The sequence below is a fragment of the Triticum urartu genome, chromosome 7 (assembly GCF_003073215.2).
Source record: "Triticum urartu cultivar G1812 chromosome 7, Tu2.1, whole genome shotgun sequence".
In the NCBI taxonomy this organism is placed as follows: Eukaryota; Viridiplantae; Streptophyta; class Magnoliopsida; order Poales; family Poaceae; genus Triticum; species Triticum urartu.
Genome location: NC_053028.1, coordinates 261176096 through 261198090, shown reverse-complemented (window position 1 = coordinate 261198090; position 21995 = coordinate 261176096). Strand labels below are relative to the sequence as shown.

The 21995-nt window shown below is 46.2% G+C and overlaps 1 long non-coding RNA gene across 2 annotated transcripts; it reads right to left on the bottom strand.

Annotated features, from left to right (window-relative positions):
* Positions 1 to 331: 331 nt before the first annotated feature.
* On the bottom strand, positions 332 to 3307 carry LOC125524108. 2 transcript variants are annotated; one of them, XR_007290549.1, is made up of 4 exons: positions 2870 to 3307; positions 2659 to 2733; positions 1178 to 2462; positions 332 to 1050 (listed from the first exon to the last, which is right to left on the bottom strand). It is a non-coding gene; the product is annotated as an uncharacterized LOC125524108 (long non-coding RNA). The 2 variants fall into 2 exon arrangements; XR_007290548.1 differs by having other exon boundaries at positions 332 to 2462.
* Between the last annotated feature and the right edge of the window lie 18688 nt (positions 3308 to 21995).

The following is a 21995-nucleotide window of genomic DNA, read 5'->3' as shown; positions in this document are numbered from 1 at the left end:
TAGAAGGCAAAAATGGATACACATCTATATGGGCCTACTCCTATCATAGTTTATACATAACAACAAATTGAGATTACATATGGCTACATAATAAGATTCCTTTGCATCATAGTGTTCTTACTTTGAAATATGGTAGCACCAAATTGGAAGATTCTAATGTGTTAGTTTTGGCACAACGGAAAATTCAATGCATATACCTACTCAACACCAGCTATCATGGTCACCCTCAGCCTGATTGAGTACTGATCAAGCAGCAGCAAGTTGAGTAAAACTAACAAATTTCAGTCACTGTCTGCTGGATTTTTTTAGCCATAAGAGTAAGGAAAGCATATGAATAGATCTCAGTATTCAAAATTAAAATTAACAGACCTACAACATGCATGTTTATGTATAACCTATCTGCAAGCAATATCTTTTTTTAGGATTACATCAAGACTTAGGCCGACGTCAAGGCTGCATTGTTTTCCTTCCAGAGCTGATCATGGAGTTGGTCTGGGACACCATACGCAACCACAAGGTCTCCATGAGCTTTAGCGTCATTGCCTAGTTCATGAGCCAGTCCCTTGTTTGTCCCTCTTGACAGTTCTGATGTGATAATGCCTAAAAAATACTCAGCGCAGATTTAATATCAACAATAATTGGGCACGACAATGATCTGCTTACAGAATCAGCCCCTAGCTCATTTCCCCACTGCGTAGTCGATCTCCACCACCAAGGAGCCTCAGAATACGTTATACAATTCCTTCAGTCCAACCATAATAGCGCTGGCTTCGGCCTCCTTGACAATTATTCATGCATCCACAAATGCAAAAACGCCACCAAGCTCTAGCACCTTCGCCTCCGACATGGCAATCAAGCATACTCGGAGCCCATGCAATGGGCCCCATGATGATCTTGCAACCTTGCGGCTCAACCGGCGACGTCGGCGGCGGGTCAAGGCAGTGGCAGAGCAGGCGTGACATAGATGCCACGAGCTGCTTGGCCGCCTTTCCTCAAAATTCAACACAACAACAAAGAGAACTTGGCTAGAGATTGTACTTGAACACTTAGCTGCAATAGAAATGATTAAAACTTTTAAGAAAACAGATTTGGTTGTCCGTTACAGTGGGAGATGCAGTGTATATGACGGCGAAAATGGGCAAGAAAAAAAACAGGAAATGGTTAAATGTGTTTTTACATTCTGACAACATCCTTTTGCCGTGCATCACATATAGTAATGATGTCACAAGCATGCTCTTGACGAGAACGATTCACATGTGTTGGTGACCTGTAGAGGATGGAGAAAAGAAGGGCAGAAGAGGGAGGCTTGTATCTATCAAGCATATTACTGAATAAAATCGATCTGATCCGTACCAACTTGAGCAGGATTGTCGAATAGCTTCCTCTTATATATCATCTACATCAGAAAATCCGGCACACCAAATATATACATATGTTTAGAGATGACACAAATATCATTCTGACAATGTAAACTGTTATAAGTTACAACCTCCATCACACATATAATTTTATCAAATTGACAAGGCAAGTTATAGGAATTGTAGCCTCAAAAATGGTATGTTCCTGTTTGAGATCTTTTATAGAATCAATAAGGTATAACGACATTAGGGATGAAGGATCAAAGATCAATTAATAAAATCAGTGATTAGGGAATCATACTTACCTTGTTAAGAATGATACTGATGGAATTAGTGAAGGGATGTGTGGTACGCAGGCCAATGGACCCGTACACGAAGGTTGTTGGGTTGATACTTGAAAGGAGATCGATTCATCTGTCAGCCGGACATACATGAACACGATTTTGCTTTGTATCTTTAGGGAAAGGCATCCTTTCTTGACTATATATCCATTACTAAATGAAAGTTATTTTCAGATTTTTAACTTGGGAGATCAATAATTAGCCTCGATCCATATCGAGTACGTAGCAGTCCCCTGTTTTCCTTGAAAAAAGCAAGATTGCGATTGCACATTTTTTATACTCAAATAGTCAAATTAATACATTTTGTTAAGAAAAAATCCTTTAGGTGTGCCTTTTGTTTCTCGAGAATTTTTTACCTTTTGTGTGGTGTATACAGTCAAACTAACTAACATATGCGTTCAATAGTGATTAGAAGGCACTTTCAGTCAGTTAGATGGATAAAGATCAAGCTTGGCAACACCAAAATTGAGAGGAGAACTGAATATGAATTATCCTCCATTAATCATTCATATGATCCTTAGATCATCGATCCACCAGTACTGGCAGTACATGAGTCTAAACAACATACATCTTGTGTGAGACAAAATAAAATAAGTTTCATGAGTATCTTATGGCCATACGCCCATACCTGACACATAACATTATCTCACCAAGTTGATCAAATCCATGGGAAGCACATTTGAAGAATAACAGGTTGAGGAAAATAAGTGCCAAACCTCTTCTGAGATACTCAATTTCATGAACACCGCATTCCCACTCCTCCCTATATTTGCAACAAGCAGTTCATGAGAAAATCAGCATGCCGTAAATGAGAGGTAGTTGAAGAAATATATCAATAACTTGCGCTGAATATAGCTATCTGATATGGAGATGTCGATCCAACATGAGTTATCTCTGTCTCATGCACTGACTATTGTATTATAGTTGAAAAAGGCAATTGTGAACCCCATAAAACTAACCACTTGTCATCGACGGGAGCAACTTGAGGCCAAAGTTGGAATCAGCTCACGTGTTCTAGCAAAGGAAGATGTGATCTGAACAATGGCAGACAGATCAGTCCTAGATTTTTTCAAGCAGAACAAATACAAAGATTGGAGAAAAAAGGCGCAGTACTTTCTGACATTGTAGATGAAAATTTTACAGAATAATTTGGCAAAAGCTAGTACATACCTCTGGGGGAACATGTTCGGCAGGGGATGTTCTTCAGGCTCAGGTGTAGTACGCTTGGGCGGCGGATTTTCTTCCGGCGAACTCGGCTGAGACGATCCTGGACGACTCTTCAAAAGTTGCGATATGATGCGATTTAATGGAGATTCCGGTCGAGGGCTCCTTCTAATGGCAGCCAAGTCACTCTCAAATCTGGGTCGGGCACGCCATGGATTTGTGTTGCAGCACTTATCCTGGGGGAACATGGACTCCGATCCAAATCGGAGACATACGGTGGCAGGAGGTTGAAGATCGTGGTGGCACCGGAGAAGATTGAGATGGATAGGGAGGGGAACGAGAGCAGGGCGGTGGCAGCGGCGCCAGAGAGGAACGGGCGCGCGGCGGCGCTACCGTACGCATTGAGGAGCCCGTGCTCCTGTGTCCTATACGTATTGTTTTTCTGCAGGCCCATTAGAAAAGGCCCAAGCTGGAACGAAACGTTATCTCTGTTCACAAACTTTAAATTGTACTGCGGGTTTATTACCTAAAACAACCTGGACTCTTTCGTAAAAGCGTCGCGACAGTGAACCCGAAGACTCAATCCATGCTTTATTATTTATTATATTATTATTATTATTATTATTATTATTATTAGGGAGAGATTAAGAGAGAAATGTTTAGGTACAATAGTACAAGAAATAAAATTCATAGAAAATGATGTTAACATCATGTCTTATACTCACATTTCTTTGATTCCTCTTACCTAGTTTCTGCAGTGGCTCGATCCAGTAGAAAAGATTGAATGGGGCCGGTGTGCGGTGAAAAAGGGTTCATCAAGACAGTTCTCTCCTTAACCTCGGAAGAAGGGTACTTGAGTTGGATCTTTAGTTGGCCCATCATAGCAATTTATGTACAAATCTTGTTTTAGGGTCAGATCATTCAAAAGTTGTCAGGATGGGTAGGCTTGGAAACAAAAGGCTTTCTGCTCAACTTTGTGAAAAATAAAAAATCGGCTATAAACCTATCACTAACATACATTGCACACTTAACAATCAATTCAATCATACTGAAAATAATTCCAATACCCCCAAAGGAAAAAGTTGCAGATAGAGTGCAAAAGAGACTTTACTTAACTGGAATGCAAGAAGCCGTTTAATTACGCTACATTCTGAAGTAACCAAAAAAGACTAAACTGCAAAATAAACTGCAAGAAGCAGTTTAATTACACTACATTCTGAAGTAGGAGAAGCCACATCCTCATCTCCAACATCTCCTCCACAATCAGGCACATACTGGAAGCACCAAACATTCAACAATCCTTTCTTCTTTCAAAGAACTATATAGACATTATATATGTCATTTTTCATGTAGGAACAAACTAAGACTGTGTACAACAAGATTATGCTTGTGTCTAAGGATCTACCGTCCTAAACAACCTGATGCATCATGCATATATATAGCGAAAATAATAGTGGAAAGTAGCATGTCATGAATATTTACGAACAGATAAAAATGGAAAGTAAGCAATCATATGAACACACTGACTATGGAATAAAATATGAAATTCGACTAAACTAACCTTTGAGCAGCCATTGGGATTCTCACTTTTAGAATTCAGGAACAAAAATAACACCAGAAACACCCTGCAGAAATTTGTTGAACCAATAAGCTAGAAGCAATCACAAACACTTGGGCGATAATAACTGCAACAAACTAAAAGCGGAAATCAGCATCAGCAGGAGCCCGAACAGAGTATATATATTAAGTGCCAAGGGATTGTATTGGGAAAGGGAAATCCGCATCAAAATTGAAGATGAGGGGCGACATAGTGGAGAAGTGTAGCTCTTGATGCTACTGCAGTACTGCTGGAGGAAGAAGGGAGAAGAACCTGGGTGACCGGATAGAGCATATGTAGGTACCTGACCTCCACCATCCGTCTTGAGGCGCAACCCCACTCCATTAATGCATTAATGTTCTGTAGAAACAGCTGCTCCGCGCACTGCATCCTCATCAATCTCTGTCTATGCGTGATTAGAAGCTGAAGTGTAATTGTGTGTTTGAAGTCTGAGCGGAGCAGTTTCCAAAAGATGAGGCGCCATTACCCCCTTTCTACCTTGCTGGCAGATCTCCTGGCGGCTAGATCGACCGACCCCGGATCCTCTCGCGCCTCGGCTGGATCCCACCGCAGGTTGCCTACGTCGATTGTATCCAGCGCCCGCTGCATCCTCTCTCCCCTGATCCGTTCTTCTCTCAAGCGTTTTTTTCTTTTTATTACATAGATGAGAGCCCTGTGTCCGTTCACGATCTTGGGCTGAGCATGGAGGCCCAATCAACCACAAGGCTCCAAAAAAGTCACCAGAGTAGCTGCCCTTACGGCTTGTAGCCCATTTCGAGGTAAACACGGCATCAAGGAATGATCAAACGATCAGGATTGCCCACCAGACTAAATCAAATGACCAAGAACACTTAATTCGTGAGAGGGCAGGGATTAGGTGTGGTTTTACTGTTCTTAATTAGTTAGAAGTAGCATCTTCGTGAGAGAAGGGAATCAAAAATCGTTGCTACTTCTAAAGTTAAGTTGTGATTAGTTAGACAGAATAGGTGGATTAAGAAGTAATCGAGGCAACAAGCAAGAACCACATACAAAACTAACATGGATAAACTACTGGAACGGCGTCGGGGTGGAAGATCACAGTGAAGATGAGACCAGGTTCTGCTATTTCCATCAACATTCGTGCACCAACTTTCAGTCCGTAACACTTGAGAAAGTTTATCCAAGTTCGGACATAAAAAAGCAGCGATCTTCTTGGTTCATGAAACCAACTCGGGAACTTATATCCATGGCTTGTCTTCAATGTGACCATTAAACTGGTGTATTCGGTTATGGCAAGGCCAACCATCTTGAGTACATGTGTTCTGGCAGAGCAAGGAATGCACTATAGGAAAAAATAATATGAGAACACAATGTATTCGCTACCCAAATCTAGAAATAATTTCCTCCTTCACGTCAGTGTTGACCATGGTACTAGTACCTTTTATCCAAATATAGTAATCCAAATTTCCAAATTATTCGACAGCATGTTCAAAAACCCCCACCCTCCTGGATAGAAAAGAGGATTCTAGGAACATACTGTGCGTGTTTTAAAATCCTATGTTAGGATGAGAAGGAACAAGTGTGGCGTCTCGCCGAGGGTGCAGAAACCTGTAGGGTCCTCACACTTTGGGCACTTCAAATGAAACACACTAGATTCAGTAGACAAAGAAAAATGCATCAATGGCGGTGATACATCCATTTTGCATCATGCTTTCCTACTATTATTTGTGATGTTTTTATACATAATAATGCTTTTTGGAGTAATTCTAATGCCTTTTCTCTCATAATTTTCAAGGTACACACAAAGAGGGAGAATTTCGGCAGCTGGAAATCTTGTCCTGGAAAAGCTACATTAGGCTACCTATTCTGCACAACTCCAAATAGGCTGAAACTTCATGGAGAATTTTTATGGAATATATGATGAATATTGGAGCAAATAAGTACCAGAGGAGGCCCACCAGGTGGGCACAACCCACCTGGGTGCGCCAGGGAGCCTAGGCGCGCCCTGTGGGTTGTGCTTACCCAGGCCCACCTCCGGTGCCCATCTTCTGGTATATACGTCATTTTGACCTAGAAAAAACAAGTAGAGGACTTTCGGGACGGAGCGCCGCCGTCTCGAGGCGGAACTTGGGTAGGAGCACGTTTGACCTCCGGCGCAGCAATTCCGCCGGGGGAACTTCCCTCCTGGAGGGGGAAATCATTGTCATCATCAACACCAACAACTCTCCCATCTTGGGGAGGGCAATCTCCATCAACATCTTCAACAGCACCATCTCATCTCAAACCCAAGTTCATCTCTTGTATTCAATCTTGTTACCGGAACTATAGATTGGTGCTTGTGGGTGACTAGTAGTGTTGATTACATCTTGTAGTTGATTACTATATGGTTTATTTGGTGAAAGATTATATGTTCAGATCCAATACGCTATTTAATACCCCTCTCATCTTGAGCATGACTATCATTTGTTAGTAGTTACTTTTGTTCTTGAGGTCACGGGACAAATCATGTTGCAAGTAATCATGTGAACTTGATATGTGTTCGATATTTTGATAGTATGTTTGTTGTGATAACCTTAGTGGTCTCATGTGAATGTCGACTACATGACACTTCACCATATTTCTGCCTAAAGGAATGCATTGTGGAGTAGAAATTAGACGATGGTTTGTGAGGGAGTCCTGGATTAGGGGGTGTTCGGGTAGCCGGACTATACCTTCACCCGGACTCCTGGACTATGAAGATACAAGATTGAAGACTTCTTCCCGTGTCTGGATGGGACTTTCCTTAGCGTGGAAGGCAAGCTTGGCGATGCGGATATTCAAGATCTCCTACCATTGTAACCGACTCTGTGTAACCCTAACCCTATCCGGTGTCTATATAAACCGGAGGGTTGTAGTCCATAGGCAATCAACTCCATATACAACAATCATACCGTAGGCTAGCTTCTAGGGTTTAGCCTCCTTGATCTGGTGGTAGATCTACTCTTGTACTACCCATATCATCAATATTAATCAAGCAGGACGTAGGGTTTTACCTCCATCAAGAGGGCCCGAACCTGGGTAAAACATCGTGTTCCCTGCCTCCTGTTACCATCCGGCCTAGATGCACAGTTCGGGACCCCCTACCCGAGATCCGCCGGTTTTGACACCGACATTGGTGCTTTCATTGAGAGTTCCTCTGTGTCGTCGCCTTTAGGCCCGATGGCTCCTTTGATCATCAACAACGATGCGGTCCAGGGTGAGACTTTTCTCCCCGGACATATCTTCGTCTTCGGTGGCTTCGATCTGCGGGCCAATTCGCTCGGCCACCTGGAGCAGATCGAAAGCTATGCCCCTGGCCATCAAATCAGGTTTGGAAGCTTAAACTACACGACTGACATCCGCAGAGACTTGATCTTCGACGGGTTCGAGCCACGGCCAAGCGCGCCGCACTATCTCGAGGGGCATGATCTAGCTCTGCCCCCGGACAGTGTCCTGGAGGCCGCACACGCATCGATTCCGACCCCCAACTCGGAGCCTATTATGCCAATCGAGGATGAGAGGTTGGACGTCACCTCAGGGGCTGCGATCCCAAAAGCGATCGAGCCGAACGCCAGCCCCGCACTCTGCACGACCCGTGACTCCGAGGATCCGGACTCCTCCCCGGACTCCGAACCTCCCGTGCCCCTGCCAATCGAATCCGATTGGGCACCGATAATGGAGTTCACCGCCGCAGAAATCTTTCAGCATTCGCCTTTTGGCGACATCCTGAACTCTCTTAAGTCTCTCTCTTTATCAGGAGAGCCCTGGCCGGACTACGGTCAGCGAGGGTGGGATACGGACGATGAGGAAATTCAAAGCCCACCCACCACCCACTTTGTAGCCACTGTCGACGATCTAACCGACATGCTTGACTTCAGCTCCGAAGACATCGACGGTATAGACGACGATGTAGGAGACGAACAGGAACCAGCACCTGTAGGGCACTGGAAGGCTACCTCGTCATAGGACATATATATGGTGGATACTCCAAAAGATGGAGATGGCGATGGAACAGTGGGGGATGACGCCCCCAAGAAACAGCCAAAGCGCCGGCGTCAGCGGCGCCGCTCTAAATCCCGCCAAAGCAAAAACGGTGATTCCGGCACAGGAGATAATACTACCCCGGATAGCGCCGAAGAACACCCACCTCAGCAAGATTTGGCACAGGAAGATGGAGAAGCCAGCCCTCATGAGAGAGCGGCAGACCGAGAGGTCGAGGATGATAACTATACGCCTCCCTCCGAAGACGAGGCAAGCCTCGATGACGACGAATTCTTCATACCATCAGACCCCGCTGAACAAGAGCATTTTGAACGCAGGCTTTTAGCCACGGCAAGCAGCCTCAAGAAAAAGTAGCAACAGCTTAGAGCTGCCCAAGATTTGCTAGCTGATAGATGGACTGAAGTCCTTGCGGCCGAAGAGTATGAACTCGAATGCCCCTCCAAGAGTTACCCGAAGCGCAGGCCGCTACCCCGATCAGAGGAGGAAGCACCTACATCACCAGCGCATGACATGGCAGACCGGCCACCTCACGGACGTGATAGACAGGCCTCTCGGCCCTCCACTCAAGCCATGCCCCGACGCCGCTCAACTAAGGCACGGGAAAATATGCCCGACCTGCGAGACATACTGGAGGATAAGGCAAGACAAACAAGATCGATCTACGGATCGCGCAGGCGCCCTACGGCATGTGACAATGATCTTCACTCCGGATACAACAAATCTGGCAGGCCGAACACAACAGACATAGCTCTTCTGAGCTGCGTCGTGATATAACACAATACAGAGGCGCCGCACACCCGCTATGCTTCACGAATGAAGTAATGGATCATAAAATCCCAGAGGGTTTCAAACCCGTAAACATCGAATCATACGATGGCACAAAAGATCCGGCGGTATGGATCGAGGATTATCTCCTTCACATCCACATGGCATGCGGCGATGATCTACACGCCATTAAATACCTCTTGCTCAAACTTAAAGGACCGGCCCGGCATTGGCTTAACAGCTTGCTAGCAGACTCAATCGGTTCTTGGGAGGACCTGGAAGCCACATTCCTCGACAACTTCCAAGGCACTTATGTGCGACCGCCGGATGCCGACGACTTAAGCCACATAATTCAGCAGCCAGAGGAATCGGCCAGACAATTCTGGACACGATTCCTAACAAAGAAAAACCAGATAGTCGACTGCCCGAACGCAGAGGCCCTAGCAGCCTTCAAGCATAACATCCGCGACGAGTGGCTTGCCCGGCACCTGGGACAGGAAAAGCCGAAATCAATGGCAGCCCTCACGACACTCATGACCCGCTTTTGCGCGTGAGAAGACAGCTGGCTAGCTCGCAGTAACAACTTATCAAAGAACCCTGGTAATTCGGATACCAAGGACAAAAGTGGCAGGACACGTCGAAATAAGCAAAAACGCCGCGTTAACAGCGACAGCAATGAAGACACGACAGTCAATGCCAGATTCAAAGGCTATAAATCCGGTCAGCGGAAAAAGCCATTCAAAAAGAATACTCAGGGCCCGTCCAGTTTGGACTGAATACTCGATCGCTTGTGCCAGATACATGGCACCCCTGAAAGGCCAGCCAATCACACTAACAGGGATTGTTGGGTGTTCAAGCAGGCAGGCAAGTTAAGGGCCGAAAACAGAGACAAGGGGCTGCACAACGACGACGAGGAGCCCAAGCCGCCGAACAACAATGGACAGAAGGGCTTTCCCCCACAAGTGCGGACGGTGAACATGATATACGCAACCCACATTCCCAAGCGGGAGCGGAAGCGTGCGCTACGGGACGTATACGCGATGGAGCCAGTCGCCCCAAAGTTCAACCCATGGTCCTCCTGCCCGATCACTTTTGATCAAAGGGACCATCCCACTAGCATCCGTCATGGCGGCTTCCACGCATTGGTTCTCGACCCAATCATCGACGGATTTCATCTCACAAGAGTCCTCATGGACGGCGGCAGTAGCCTGAACCTGCTTTATCAAGATACAGTGCGGAAAATGGGCATAGATCCCTTAAGGATTAAGCCCATAAGAACGACCTTTAAAGGCGTTATACCAGGTGTAGAAGCCAACTGTACAGGCTCAGTAACACTTGACGTGGTCTTCGGATCTCCGGACAATTTCCGAAGCGAAGAATTAATCTTCGATATAGTCCCGTTTTGCAGCGGCTATCATGCCCTGCTCGGACGAACCGCATTTGCAAAGTTCAATGCGGTGCCGCACTACGCATATCTCAAGCTCAAGATGCCAGGCCCTCGAGGAGTAATCACGGTCAACGGAAACACCGAACGCTCCCTCCGTACGGAGGAGCACACGGCGGCTCTCGCAGCGGAGGTACAAAGTAGCCTTCTCAGGCAATTCTCCAGTCCGGCCATCAAAAAGCCAGACACTGCCAAGCGCGCCCGGAGTAACCCACAGCAGGACCGCCTGGCACACTCTGAGCAAGTGTAGCAATGCGGCCCCAACCCCAGCTCTCGCGACATAACGAAACCAGTACCTCGCGTACATAACTACGCCCTTGAAATACCATGGGCACAGGGGAAGGGGCACAATAACGGCATGCCCAAAACACGGCTTAAAACGTACTAGGGGCTGCCGGATTCTTTTTTAATTTTTTCGTACTTTCAGGAATCCATACTTCGGACGACCTGTTCGGCAATTCGACTGCCGCACAAACGATGCAAGCTCCAGGGAGGCAGACAAGCCATGCCGCATTATGGAACTCCCAGGTGGTCTCTGTTACGAGCGGTATACCTATTTTAAATACAATTCCGCGACCTGCCCCTCGTCAGGACATACTAAATAGTCCAATATGTTTTGCTTAACACACTATTTGTATCGTTCGGCTTTGATAAATAGCCTCTCTATAAACAATGCTTAGCTTCTTGTCTATTTTTGCATTATATTCTTTTCACATTTATGTTTATTAAATGACATGATTGCACCCGTACACCATGGTACGGCAAACACGCCAGGGGCTTCAGTACCCCTCATAATGGTGTGAGAAGTCCGTACACTTTCACAAGTGCGGCACCCCGAACTTATATCACTATATGCATCGGCTCCGAATCATGATTTGGGTCAATAGTTGGGTTTGCTCGGCTCCTATGTTTTGGTGCCTTACGTTTCGCTCTATCGGCTAAGGTAGCACTAGGAGAACCACTGCGATTGTGCCCCGGTTCAGCTGGGTTAAGCACCTCAGTGGAGAAAGCTAAAACTGACTGTCATGATGTGGCGAGAGACCGGTCGCTGTTCGAGAGGTTTTTCGAGTCCCTAAAGGCTTATGCCGCTTCGAGCGAGGAGCTGGCTTTGTCCGGCCAAGGCGTGGATAGCGCCCCGAACTCGGTCTTCCGAACTAGGGGCTTCGCCAAAATTTAAAATTATAGAGTTCTATGGCTAAGTGAGAGTGTTCAAGCATTATAGTCCGATTGCCTGGTTCGTTGTGCTGAGCGCCTCCCTCGAAGGACCCAACTATGGGAAAAAGAGCGCTCAGGTTTATCCCGAACACCCCAGCACTAGTGGCATGGGGGCAGAAGCCGACGACTGGCCATCTCTCAATTTTTGATAAACGGCCGCACAGAAAGTAATATTTTAAATTCAATAAGCATTGCTTAGCGCATATGAACAAGTTTTCAGCGCACAGGATAAACACGAGCGAGTTCATTCAAAAATTACATCCTTGGTACACTCATCCGCCACAAGGCGGGCACCCGCAAGAACATCCTTATAGTAGTTCTCGGGCTTGCGATGCTCCTTCCCCGGCGGCGGCCCGTCCCTAACAAGCTTCGCACCGTCTAGCTTAACCCAGTGCACCTTTGCACGGGCAAGGGCCCTACGGGCACCTTCGATGCAGACGGAGCGCTTGATGACCTCGAGCCTTGGACAGGCCTCCACCAGCCGCCGCACTAGCCTGAAGTAGCTCCCAGGCAGGGCCTCTCCGGGCCACAGCCGAACTATGAATCCCTTCATGGCCTGTTCGGCCACCTTGTGGAGCTCGACCAGCTGTTTCAGCTGGTCGCTTAAGGGCACAGGGTGTCCGGCCTCAGCATACTGAGACCAGAACACCTTCTCCGTCGAGCTGCCCTCTTCATCTCGGTAGAATGCGGCGGTGTCGGATACGCTGCGGGGAAGATCTGCGAATGCCCCTGGAGAGCTCCGGATTCGGGTAAGTAACAAGTAGTTTACTTTTATATTTCTACTTTGCATAAAGAATGCCTTACCCGCTGCTATCTTTTTCACCTCCTCCAACTCTTGGAGGGCCTTTTGGGCTTCGGCCTTCGCAGACTTGGCAGTCTCAAGGGCCGCCGCGATCTCGGACGCTTGCGTCTTTGACTCAAGCTCCAGACTCTCATGTTTTTTCATGAGAGCCTGAAGCTCTTGCTGCACCTCGCCGACACGGGCATCAAGTTTCTCTCGCTCGGTGCGCTCCGCGGCCACTTTCTTTTCGACCTCGGACAGCGCCTGCTTGAGGGTCGCCACCTCAGTCGTGGCCCCTACAATAAGCAGTACAATCCTGTTATTTTTTGCAATCACGTCTTTTTATAGGCACTTTTTTCTGTAAGGTATTTCTTACCTTCTTTCTCCTCGAGCTGCCGCTTGGCAAGGCCGAGCTCTTGCTCGGTCCGCTCGAGTCCCTGTTTCAGGGCACCCACCTCCGCAGTCAGTGCGGCGGTGGCTAGCAGCGAAGCCTGCATACGCATATTGACTCTTTGTTGTTAGACTCCTGCGAAATTTAATAGATCCTCTATTCGGCTTTTCTTTCCGAATGCTAAACAGAGCATCAGGGGCTACTGTCTATGCGGTTATATTCTTACATATTTTTTACTTACCTCGAAGCCTGTTAGAAGGCTAGCGCAAGCTTCACTTAGTCCGCTCTTGGCGGACCAAACCTTTTGGATCACCGTACTCATAATAGTACGGTGCTCCTCGTCGATAGAGGCGCCGTCAAGCACCTCCAGCAGATTGTCCGGCACCTCCAGTTGGACGGAGGCTGCCGGCTCAGAAGGCTTGCTCCTCTTGGAAGGAGTTCACCTACCGCGGTCCAGAACTGTTGAAGATTCCAGTGCGGTGTCCGGCACAAAGCCGGACTTGGAGCCCTGGGGGGTCTTGTCCCCTTTACTCCTGGAGTCTGGGAGGTCGCCTTGCGGCTCCTCCAGGACCACCTCCTCCTGCCCCGGAGCTCGTTGCGACGCCACTTCGGCGTCATCCGTAGTGTGGGGGGAGACCGCAGGCGGAACTGAGTTCACGTCCGTGAATCCAGGGAGCAGCTCGACGACTCGTTGAGTTCGGCCCGGGGCGGGCTGCATAATTATGTTCGACATTAGGGAAGGCTGTGCAACAAAGCAATGTCATGAGTTACTCTGATATCCGAATACTTAAGATTTCGCCGGACGCTTGGCCCTATCTGGCCACTCCTCTTCGTCCTCTTCGGCGTCGGGGGAGTAGTTCGGCGGAGGGGTCTTCCTCTTCCTGGACCCTTCGGCCTCCCCCGTTGGGGCGGCCTTCCTTTTCTCTCCTCCCCCCGCTGGAGGGGGAGAGTGTTCTTCTTCCTCCTCCTCGTTCTCACGGGAGGAGAGCGTCTCGGACTCGTCGGATGACGAGTCCGACACCACCACATTACGGGCACTCTTTTGAGTCCCCGTGGCCTTCTTCTTCTTAGCCTTCTTCTCCGGCACCACATAAGGCGCCGGAACCAGCAGCTTCACTAGTAGAGCTGGGGCTGGGTCTTCGGGCAGCGGAGCCGGACAGTTAATCGGTCCAGATATCACTCGCCAAGCCTGTCAAAGGTAAGGGAGTTTAGATCCCGCATAGAGTCAAACTATGAAAAAAGCTTAACATCCTGTAAAAGGTGAAGATAGCTTACCTCGCTAGCGTGACGCTGCGAGCTGTATCCGCGGTCCTCGGAAGCGGATGCGGGAGCCTCGGCGCCCTTGAATAGCACCTTCCAGGCATCTTCGTACATCGTGTCAAAGAGCCTGCTAAGGGTTTGGTGCTGCGCCGGGTCGAACTCCCATAGATTAAAATCCCGTTGTTGGCACGGGAGGATCCAGCGGACGAGCATAACCTGGATTACATTAACAAGCCGGATTGGCTTGTTCACCAGGGACTGGATGCATGTTTGCAATCCAGTCACCTCTTTTTCGTCACCCCACGATAGGCCCATCTCTTTCCAGGACATAAGCCGCGTGGGGGGTCCGGATCGGAACTCGGGGGCTGCGATCCAGTTCGGATCGCGTGGCTCGGTGATGTAAAACCACTCGGATTGCCACCCCTTTAGGGTCTCCACAAAAGAGCCCTCGAACCATAGGACGTTGGCCATCTTGCCCGCCATGGCGCCTCCGCACTCCGCCTGGCTGCCGTGCACCACCTTGGGCTTGACGTTGAAGGTCTTGAGCCAGAGGCCGAAATGAGGGCGGACGCGGAGGAAAGGCTCACACACGACGATAAACGCCGAGATGTTGAGGATGAAGTTCGGGGCCAAATCGTGGAAATCCAGGCCATAGTAGAACATGAGCCCCCGAACAAATGGGTGGAGTGGAAAACCCAGTCCGCGGAGGAAGTGGGGAAGAAATACTACCCTCTCATGGGGCCTTGGGGTGGGGAGAAGCTGCCCCTTTTCGGGAAGCCGGTGCACGATGTCCTTAGACAGGTATCCGGCCTTCCTTAGCTTCTTGACTTGGCCCTCCGTAGCGGAGGAGACCATCCACTTGCCTCCCGCTCCGGACATTGCTGGAGAAGGTTGAGGTGGGAAGTGCGGGCTTGGGCGCTGGAGATCGAGTGCGCAGGAGATGGATAGGCAAAGGAGGAAGAAGGCGTAGGTAAAAAGGTGGATCCTTATCCCCTTATATGGGCGGATGCGGTTGTGCGTCCCCACCAGCCTAGTAAAACTCGCTTGCCTCCCAAGCGCCGTGATAAATGGCGCGGTTGGGTTACCCACGTCCGTATTGATGAGAATCCCGTAACGGGGGTACACGATCTCTGCTTTGACAAGACGTGCCAAGGAAACTGCCTCGCAAAACATGCTGAGGTGGAAAAGTAAAAACGATTCGAGTAAAGGACTTGGCTGTAGTGTGATGACGCACTGCGGAATACGTCAGCAGATTTGATTTGTGTTTATATCATTCTCTCTATGGCAATATGTGGAAGCTTATTTTGCAGAGCCGGACACTACTCTTGGTGTTTACAATCTTCTATGAAGGACTTGGAGGAGGAACCCGCCTTGCAATGCCGAAGACAATTTGCGCGCCGGACTCGTCGTCATTGAAGCCTGGTTCAGGGGCTACTGAGGGAGTCCTGGATTAGGGGGTGTTCGGGTAGCCGGACTATACCTTCACCCGGACTCCTGGACTATGAAGATACAAGATTGAAGACTTCTTCCCGTGTCCGGATGGGACTTTCCTTGGCGTGGAAGGCAAGCTTGGTGATGCGGATATTCAAGATCTCCTACCATTGTAACCGACTCTATGTAACCCTAACCCTATCCGGTGTCTATATAAACCGGAGGGTTGTAGTCCATAGGCAATCAACTCCATATACAACAATCATACCGTAGGCTAGCTTCTAGGGTTTAGCCTCCTTCATCTTGTGGTAGATCTACTCTTGTACTACCCATATCATCAATATTAATCAAGCAGGACGTAGGGTTTTACCTCCATCAAGAGGGCCCGAACCTGGGTAAAACATCATGTTCCCTGCCTCCTGTTACCATCCGGCCTAGACGCACAGTTCGAGACCCCCTACCCGAGATCCGCCGGTTTTGACACCGACAGTTTGCGATAGTGATAGAAGCTTAAACCCTAGTTTATGCGCTATTCCGTAAGGGACTGATTGGATCCAAAAGTTTAATGCTATGGTTAGAATTTATTCTTAACACTTTTCTCATAGTTGCGGATGCTTGCAGGAGGGTTAATCATAAGTAGGAGGTTTGTTCAAGTAAGAACAACACCTAAGCACCGGTCCACCCACATATAAATAATCAAAGTAGCGAACGCAAATCGAACCAACATGGTGAAAATGACTAGATAAAATTCCCGTGTGCCCTCAAGAACGCTTTGCTTATTATAAGAGACCGTTTTGGCCTGTCCTTCGCCTCAAAAGAATTGGGCTACCTTGCTGCACTTTTGTTACTACTATCGTTACTTGCTTGTTACAAATTATCTTGCTATCAAACTACTGTGCTACTTATAATTTCAGCACCTGCAGACATTACCTTGCTGAAAACCACTTGTCATTTCATTCTGCTCCTCACTGGATTCGACACTCTTACTTATCTAAAAGAGCTACAATTGATCCCATATACTTGTGGGTCATCAAGGCTATTTTATGGCGCCGTTGCCGGGGAGTGAAGTGCCTTTGGTTAGTGGAATTTGGTAAGGAAACATTTATCTAGTGTGCTGAAATTTAATGTCACTTGTTACTATGGAAAACAATCCTTTGAGGGTTTTTTTCGGGGTATCTTCACCTCGACTGGACCACAATTAGCTACCCCTCAACCCACTGCACCTACTGAAAATATTGAATATGAAATTCCTTCGGGTTTGATAGAACAACTACTAGCTAATCCTTATGCAAGAGATGGAACCGGACATCTTGATATGCAGTTGATATATGTGGAACAAATTTGTGGATTGTTCAAGCTTGCAGGTTTACCCAGAGATGAAGTTATGAAGAAGGTTTCCCCTTTATCTTTGAAGGGAAAAGCATTGACATGGTATAGGCTATGCGATGATATTGGATCTTGGAATTGAAATCGATTGAAATTGGAGTTCCACCAAAAAATTTATCCTATGCATCTAGTTCATCGTGATCGGAATTACATATATAATTTTTGGCCTCGTGAAGGATAAAGTATCGCTCTAGCTTGGGGGAGGCTCAAGTAAATGTTATGTTCATGCCCCAATCATGAGCTCTCAAGAGAAATTATTATCCAGAATTTTTATGCTCGACTTTCTCATAATGATTGATCCATGCTTGATACTTCTTGTGCTGGTTCTTTTATAAAGAAGTCTATTGAATTCCGGTGGGATCTTTTGGAAAGAATTAAACGCAACTCTGAAGATTGGGAGCTGGATGAAGGTAAAGAGTCAGGTATTAAGCTAATGTATGATTGTGTTAAATATTTTATGAATACCGATGCTTTTCAAAAGTTTAGTACTAAATATGGACTTGACTCTGAGATAGTAGCCTCCTTTTGTGAATCATTTGCTACTCATGTTGATCTCCCTAAAGAGAAGTGGTTTAAATATCACCCACCTATTAAAGAAGAAATTAAAGAACCAGTACTAGCTAAAGAAGAAACTATACTTTATAATGTTGATCCAGTTGTTCCTACTACTTATATTGAGAAACCACCTTTCCTTGTTAGGATAAAGGAACATGCTAAAGTTTCAACCATGGTTAACAAAAGCTATATTAGAACACCTAAACCTAATGAACAAATCAAAGTAGAGCCTAGCATTGCTATGGTTAAGGATCTGCTGGAAGAAAATATAGATGGACATGTTATTTACTTCGGTAATGAAGCTACTAGAATTGCTAAACCTGATAAAGAAGATAAACATAGACCCGTTGTTGGCATGCATGTTGTCTCAGTTAAAATAGGAGATCATTGTTATCATGGTTTATGTGACATAGGTGCTAGCGTAAGTGCCATCCCCTTTACCCTTTATCAAGAAATTATGGATGACATAGCACCCGCTGAAATAGAAGAAATAGATGCCACTATTAAACTTGCTAATAGAGACACCATCACACCACTTGGGATTGTTAGATATGTTGAAGTCTTGTGTGGGAAAATAAAATACCCTACTGATTTTCTTGTTCTTGGTTCCCCACAAGATGACTTTTGTCCCATTATCTTTGGTAGACCTTTCTTGAACACCGTTAATGCTAAGATAGATTGTGAGAAACAAACTGTCGGTGTTAGTTTTGGTGATGAATCTCATGAGTACAATTTTTCCAAGTTTAGTAGAAAGCTTCATGAAAAAGAATTTCCTAGTGAGGATGAAATAATTGGTCTTGCTTCTATTGTTGTACCACCTACTGATCCTTTAGAACAATATTTGCTAGAGCATGAAAATGATTTATATATGCATGAAAGAAATGAAATAGATAAAATTTTCTTTGAACAACGTCCTCTTCTTAAACACAATTTGCCTATTGAAACTCTAGGAGGTCCTCCTCCACCTAAAGGTGATCCTATGTTTGAATTGAAACAATTGCCAGACACTCTGAAATATGCTTATCTTGATGAAAAGAAGATATATCCTGTTATTATTAGTGCTAACCTTTCAGAACATGAAGAAGAAATATTATTGAAAGTTCTAAGGAAGCACCGAGCTGCTATTTGATATACTCTTGATGATTTAAATGTCATTAGTCCCACTCTATGTTAGCATAAGATTAATATGGAACCTGATGCTAAACCCGTTGTTGATCACCAACGTCGGTTAAATCCAAAAATGAAGGAAGTGGTAAGAACAGAAATCTTAAAACTTCTTGAAGCATGTATAATGTATCCTATAGCTGATAGTAGATGGGTAAGTCCTGTTCATTGTGTCCCTAAGAAAGGATGTATTACTGTTGTTCCTAATGATAAGAATGAACTTATTCCACAAAGAATTGTTACAGGTTATAGAATGGTAACTGATTTTAGAAAATTAAACAAAGCAATTAGAAAATATCATTACCCTTTGCCTTTTATTGATCAAATGCTAGAAAGATTATCTAAGCACACACATTTTTGCTTCCTTGGTGGATATTCTGGTTTTTCACAAATACCTGTTTCTCAACCTGATCAAGAAAAGACCACTTTTACTTGTCCCTTTGGAACTTATGCTTATAGATGTATGCCTTTTGGTTTATGCAATGGACCTACTACCTTCCAAAGATGTATGACTGCTATATTCTAATACTTCTGTGAAAAGATTGTTGAGGTTTTCATGGATGACTTCTCTGTTTATGGGAAGTCTTTTGATGATTCTTTAAGCAATCTTGATCGAGTTTTGCAGAGATGTGAACAAACAAATCTTGTCTTGAATTGGGAGAAGTGCCACTTTATGGCTAATGAAGGCATTGTCTTGGGTCATGAAATTTCTGAAAGAGGTATTGAAGTGGACAAAGCTAAGGTTGATGCAATTGAGAAAATGCCATGTCCTAAAGATATCAAAGGTATTCGTAGTTTCCTAGGTCATGCTGGTTTTTATAGGAGATTTATCAAAGACTTCTCTAAAATTTCTAGGCCTCTTACGAATCTTTTGCAAAAGGATGTTCCTTTTGTTTTTTATGATGATTGTTTAGAAGCCTTCGAAACACTCAAGAAAGCCTTAATTTCTGCACCTATTGTTCAACCACCTGATTGGAACTTGCCTTTTGAAATTATGTGTGATCCTAGTGATTATGCTATTGGTGTTGTTCTATGACAAAGAGTTGATAAGAAACTAAATGTTATTCATTATGCTAGTAAAACTCTAGACAGTGCTCAACGAAATTACGCTACTACTGAAAAGGAATTCTTAGCAGTGGTGTTTGCTTGTGATAAATTTAGATCTTACATTGTTTATTCAAAAGTAATTGTTCACACCGACCATGCTGCTATTAAATATCTTATGGAAAATAAAGATGCTAAACCTAGACTTATTCGATGGGTTCTCTTGCTACAATAAATTGATTTACATATCGCTGATAGAAAAGGAGCTGAGAACCTCGTACCTGATGATTTGTCTAGGCTTGAAAATGTTCTTGATGACCCACTACCTATTGATGAAAGTTTTCCTGATGAGCAGTTAGCTGCAATAAATGTTGCTCATAGTACTCCTTGGTATGCTAACTATGCTAATTACATTGTTGCTAAATATTTACCACCTATCTTTACATACCAACAAAAGAAAATTTCTTCTATGATTTAAGACACTACTTTTGGGATGACCCACATCTTTATAAAGAAGGAGTAGATGGTATTATTAGATGTTACCTGAGCGTGAACAGGGACAAATCCTACAGAAATGTCACTCCAAAGCACATGGAGGACATCATGCTAGAGATAGAACCGCTGACAAGGAATTGTAATCCGGATTTTATTAGCCTACTCTCTTCAAGGATGCCCGTAAGTTCGTCTTATCCTGTGACGAATGCGAAAGAATAGGTAATATCAGTAAGCATCAATAAATGCCTATGCATTATTCACTTGCTATCGAACCATTTGATGTTTGGGGTTTGATTACATGGGACCTTTTCCTTCCTCTAATGGCTATACACATATTTTGGTTGTTGTTGATTATGTTACTAAATGGGTAGAAGCTATTCCAACTAGTAGTGCTGATCACAACACCTCTATTAAAATGCTTAAGGAAATTATTTTCCCAAGGTTTGGAGTCCCTAGATATTTAATGACTGGTGGTGGTTCACACTTTATTCATGGTGCTTTCCATAAAATGCTTGCCAAGTATGATGTTAACCATATAATTGCATCACCTTATCATCCTCATTCTAGTGGTGTAACACCCCGGATATGACTTTCCCAATATGTATTCCAACTCTTGCCATTTCCGGCCTTAAGTTATTTTATTTTCTCGGGTTCGGGTTTTTGTCTCCGTGTGTTGTTATCGTTGTCATGCATCTCATATCATGTCATCATGTGCATTGCATTTGCATACGTGTTCATCTCTTGCATCCGAGCATTTTCCCCGTTGTCCGTTTTGCATTCCGGCGCTCCGTTCTCCTCCGGTGGTCATTTCTACCTTTCTTTCGTGTGCGGGGATTAAACATTTCCGGATTGGACCGAGACTTGCCAAGCGGCCTTGGTTTTCTACCGGTAGACCGCCTTTCAAGTTTCGTACCATTTGGACTTCGTTTGATGCTCCAACGGTTAATCGAGGGACCGAAAAGGCCTCGTGTGTGTTGCAGCCCAACACCCCTCCAAGTTGGCCCAAAACCCACCAAAACCCTCTCCATCATCTAGAGTGTTCGATCACGATCGCGTGGCCGAAAACCGCACCTCATTTGGACCCTCCTAGCTCCCTCTATGCCTATATATAGACCCCTCCTCTAAATTCGAGGATCCCCTCTCCCAAACCCTAAAAAAGATCTCCTCCGCCGCCGCCGGACACGTCCGCCGGCGCCGGACGTGTCCGCCCCGCTCCCCCAGCCACTCTCCTCCTGCCACGCGTCCTGGCCTGTCCCCGCCGCCGCCGAGGCCCGCGCGGCCCGCCTCCGGCCCTCCCTGGCCCGAAGCCGAGCGCCGCCTCCCGCGCCTCTTCCTCCTCGCGACGCTCGCCGCCTCCCGCGCCGGTGCGTGCCCCGCCGCCGCCTCACAGTCAACACCGGCGAGTCGCCGCGCCGCCTCCACCACCCCGGTTCGCCTCCTCGCCGCCCGGCCTTCTCCACCTCGCCGCCGCGCCGTCCCGGGCCGGATCCGGGCATCTCCGACCTCCTCCTGCCTCCCCCGCACCCTCACCACTTCGCCGGAGTCCGGCGAGCCTCCAGCGACCTCGGGGTCAACCGGTGAACAGTACCACGCCGAGCTGCTACA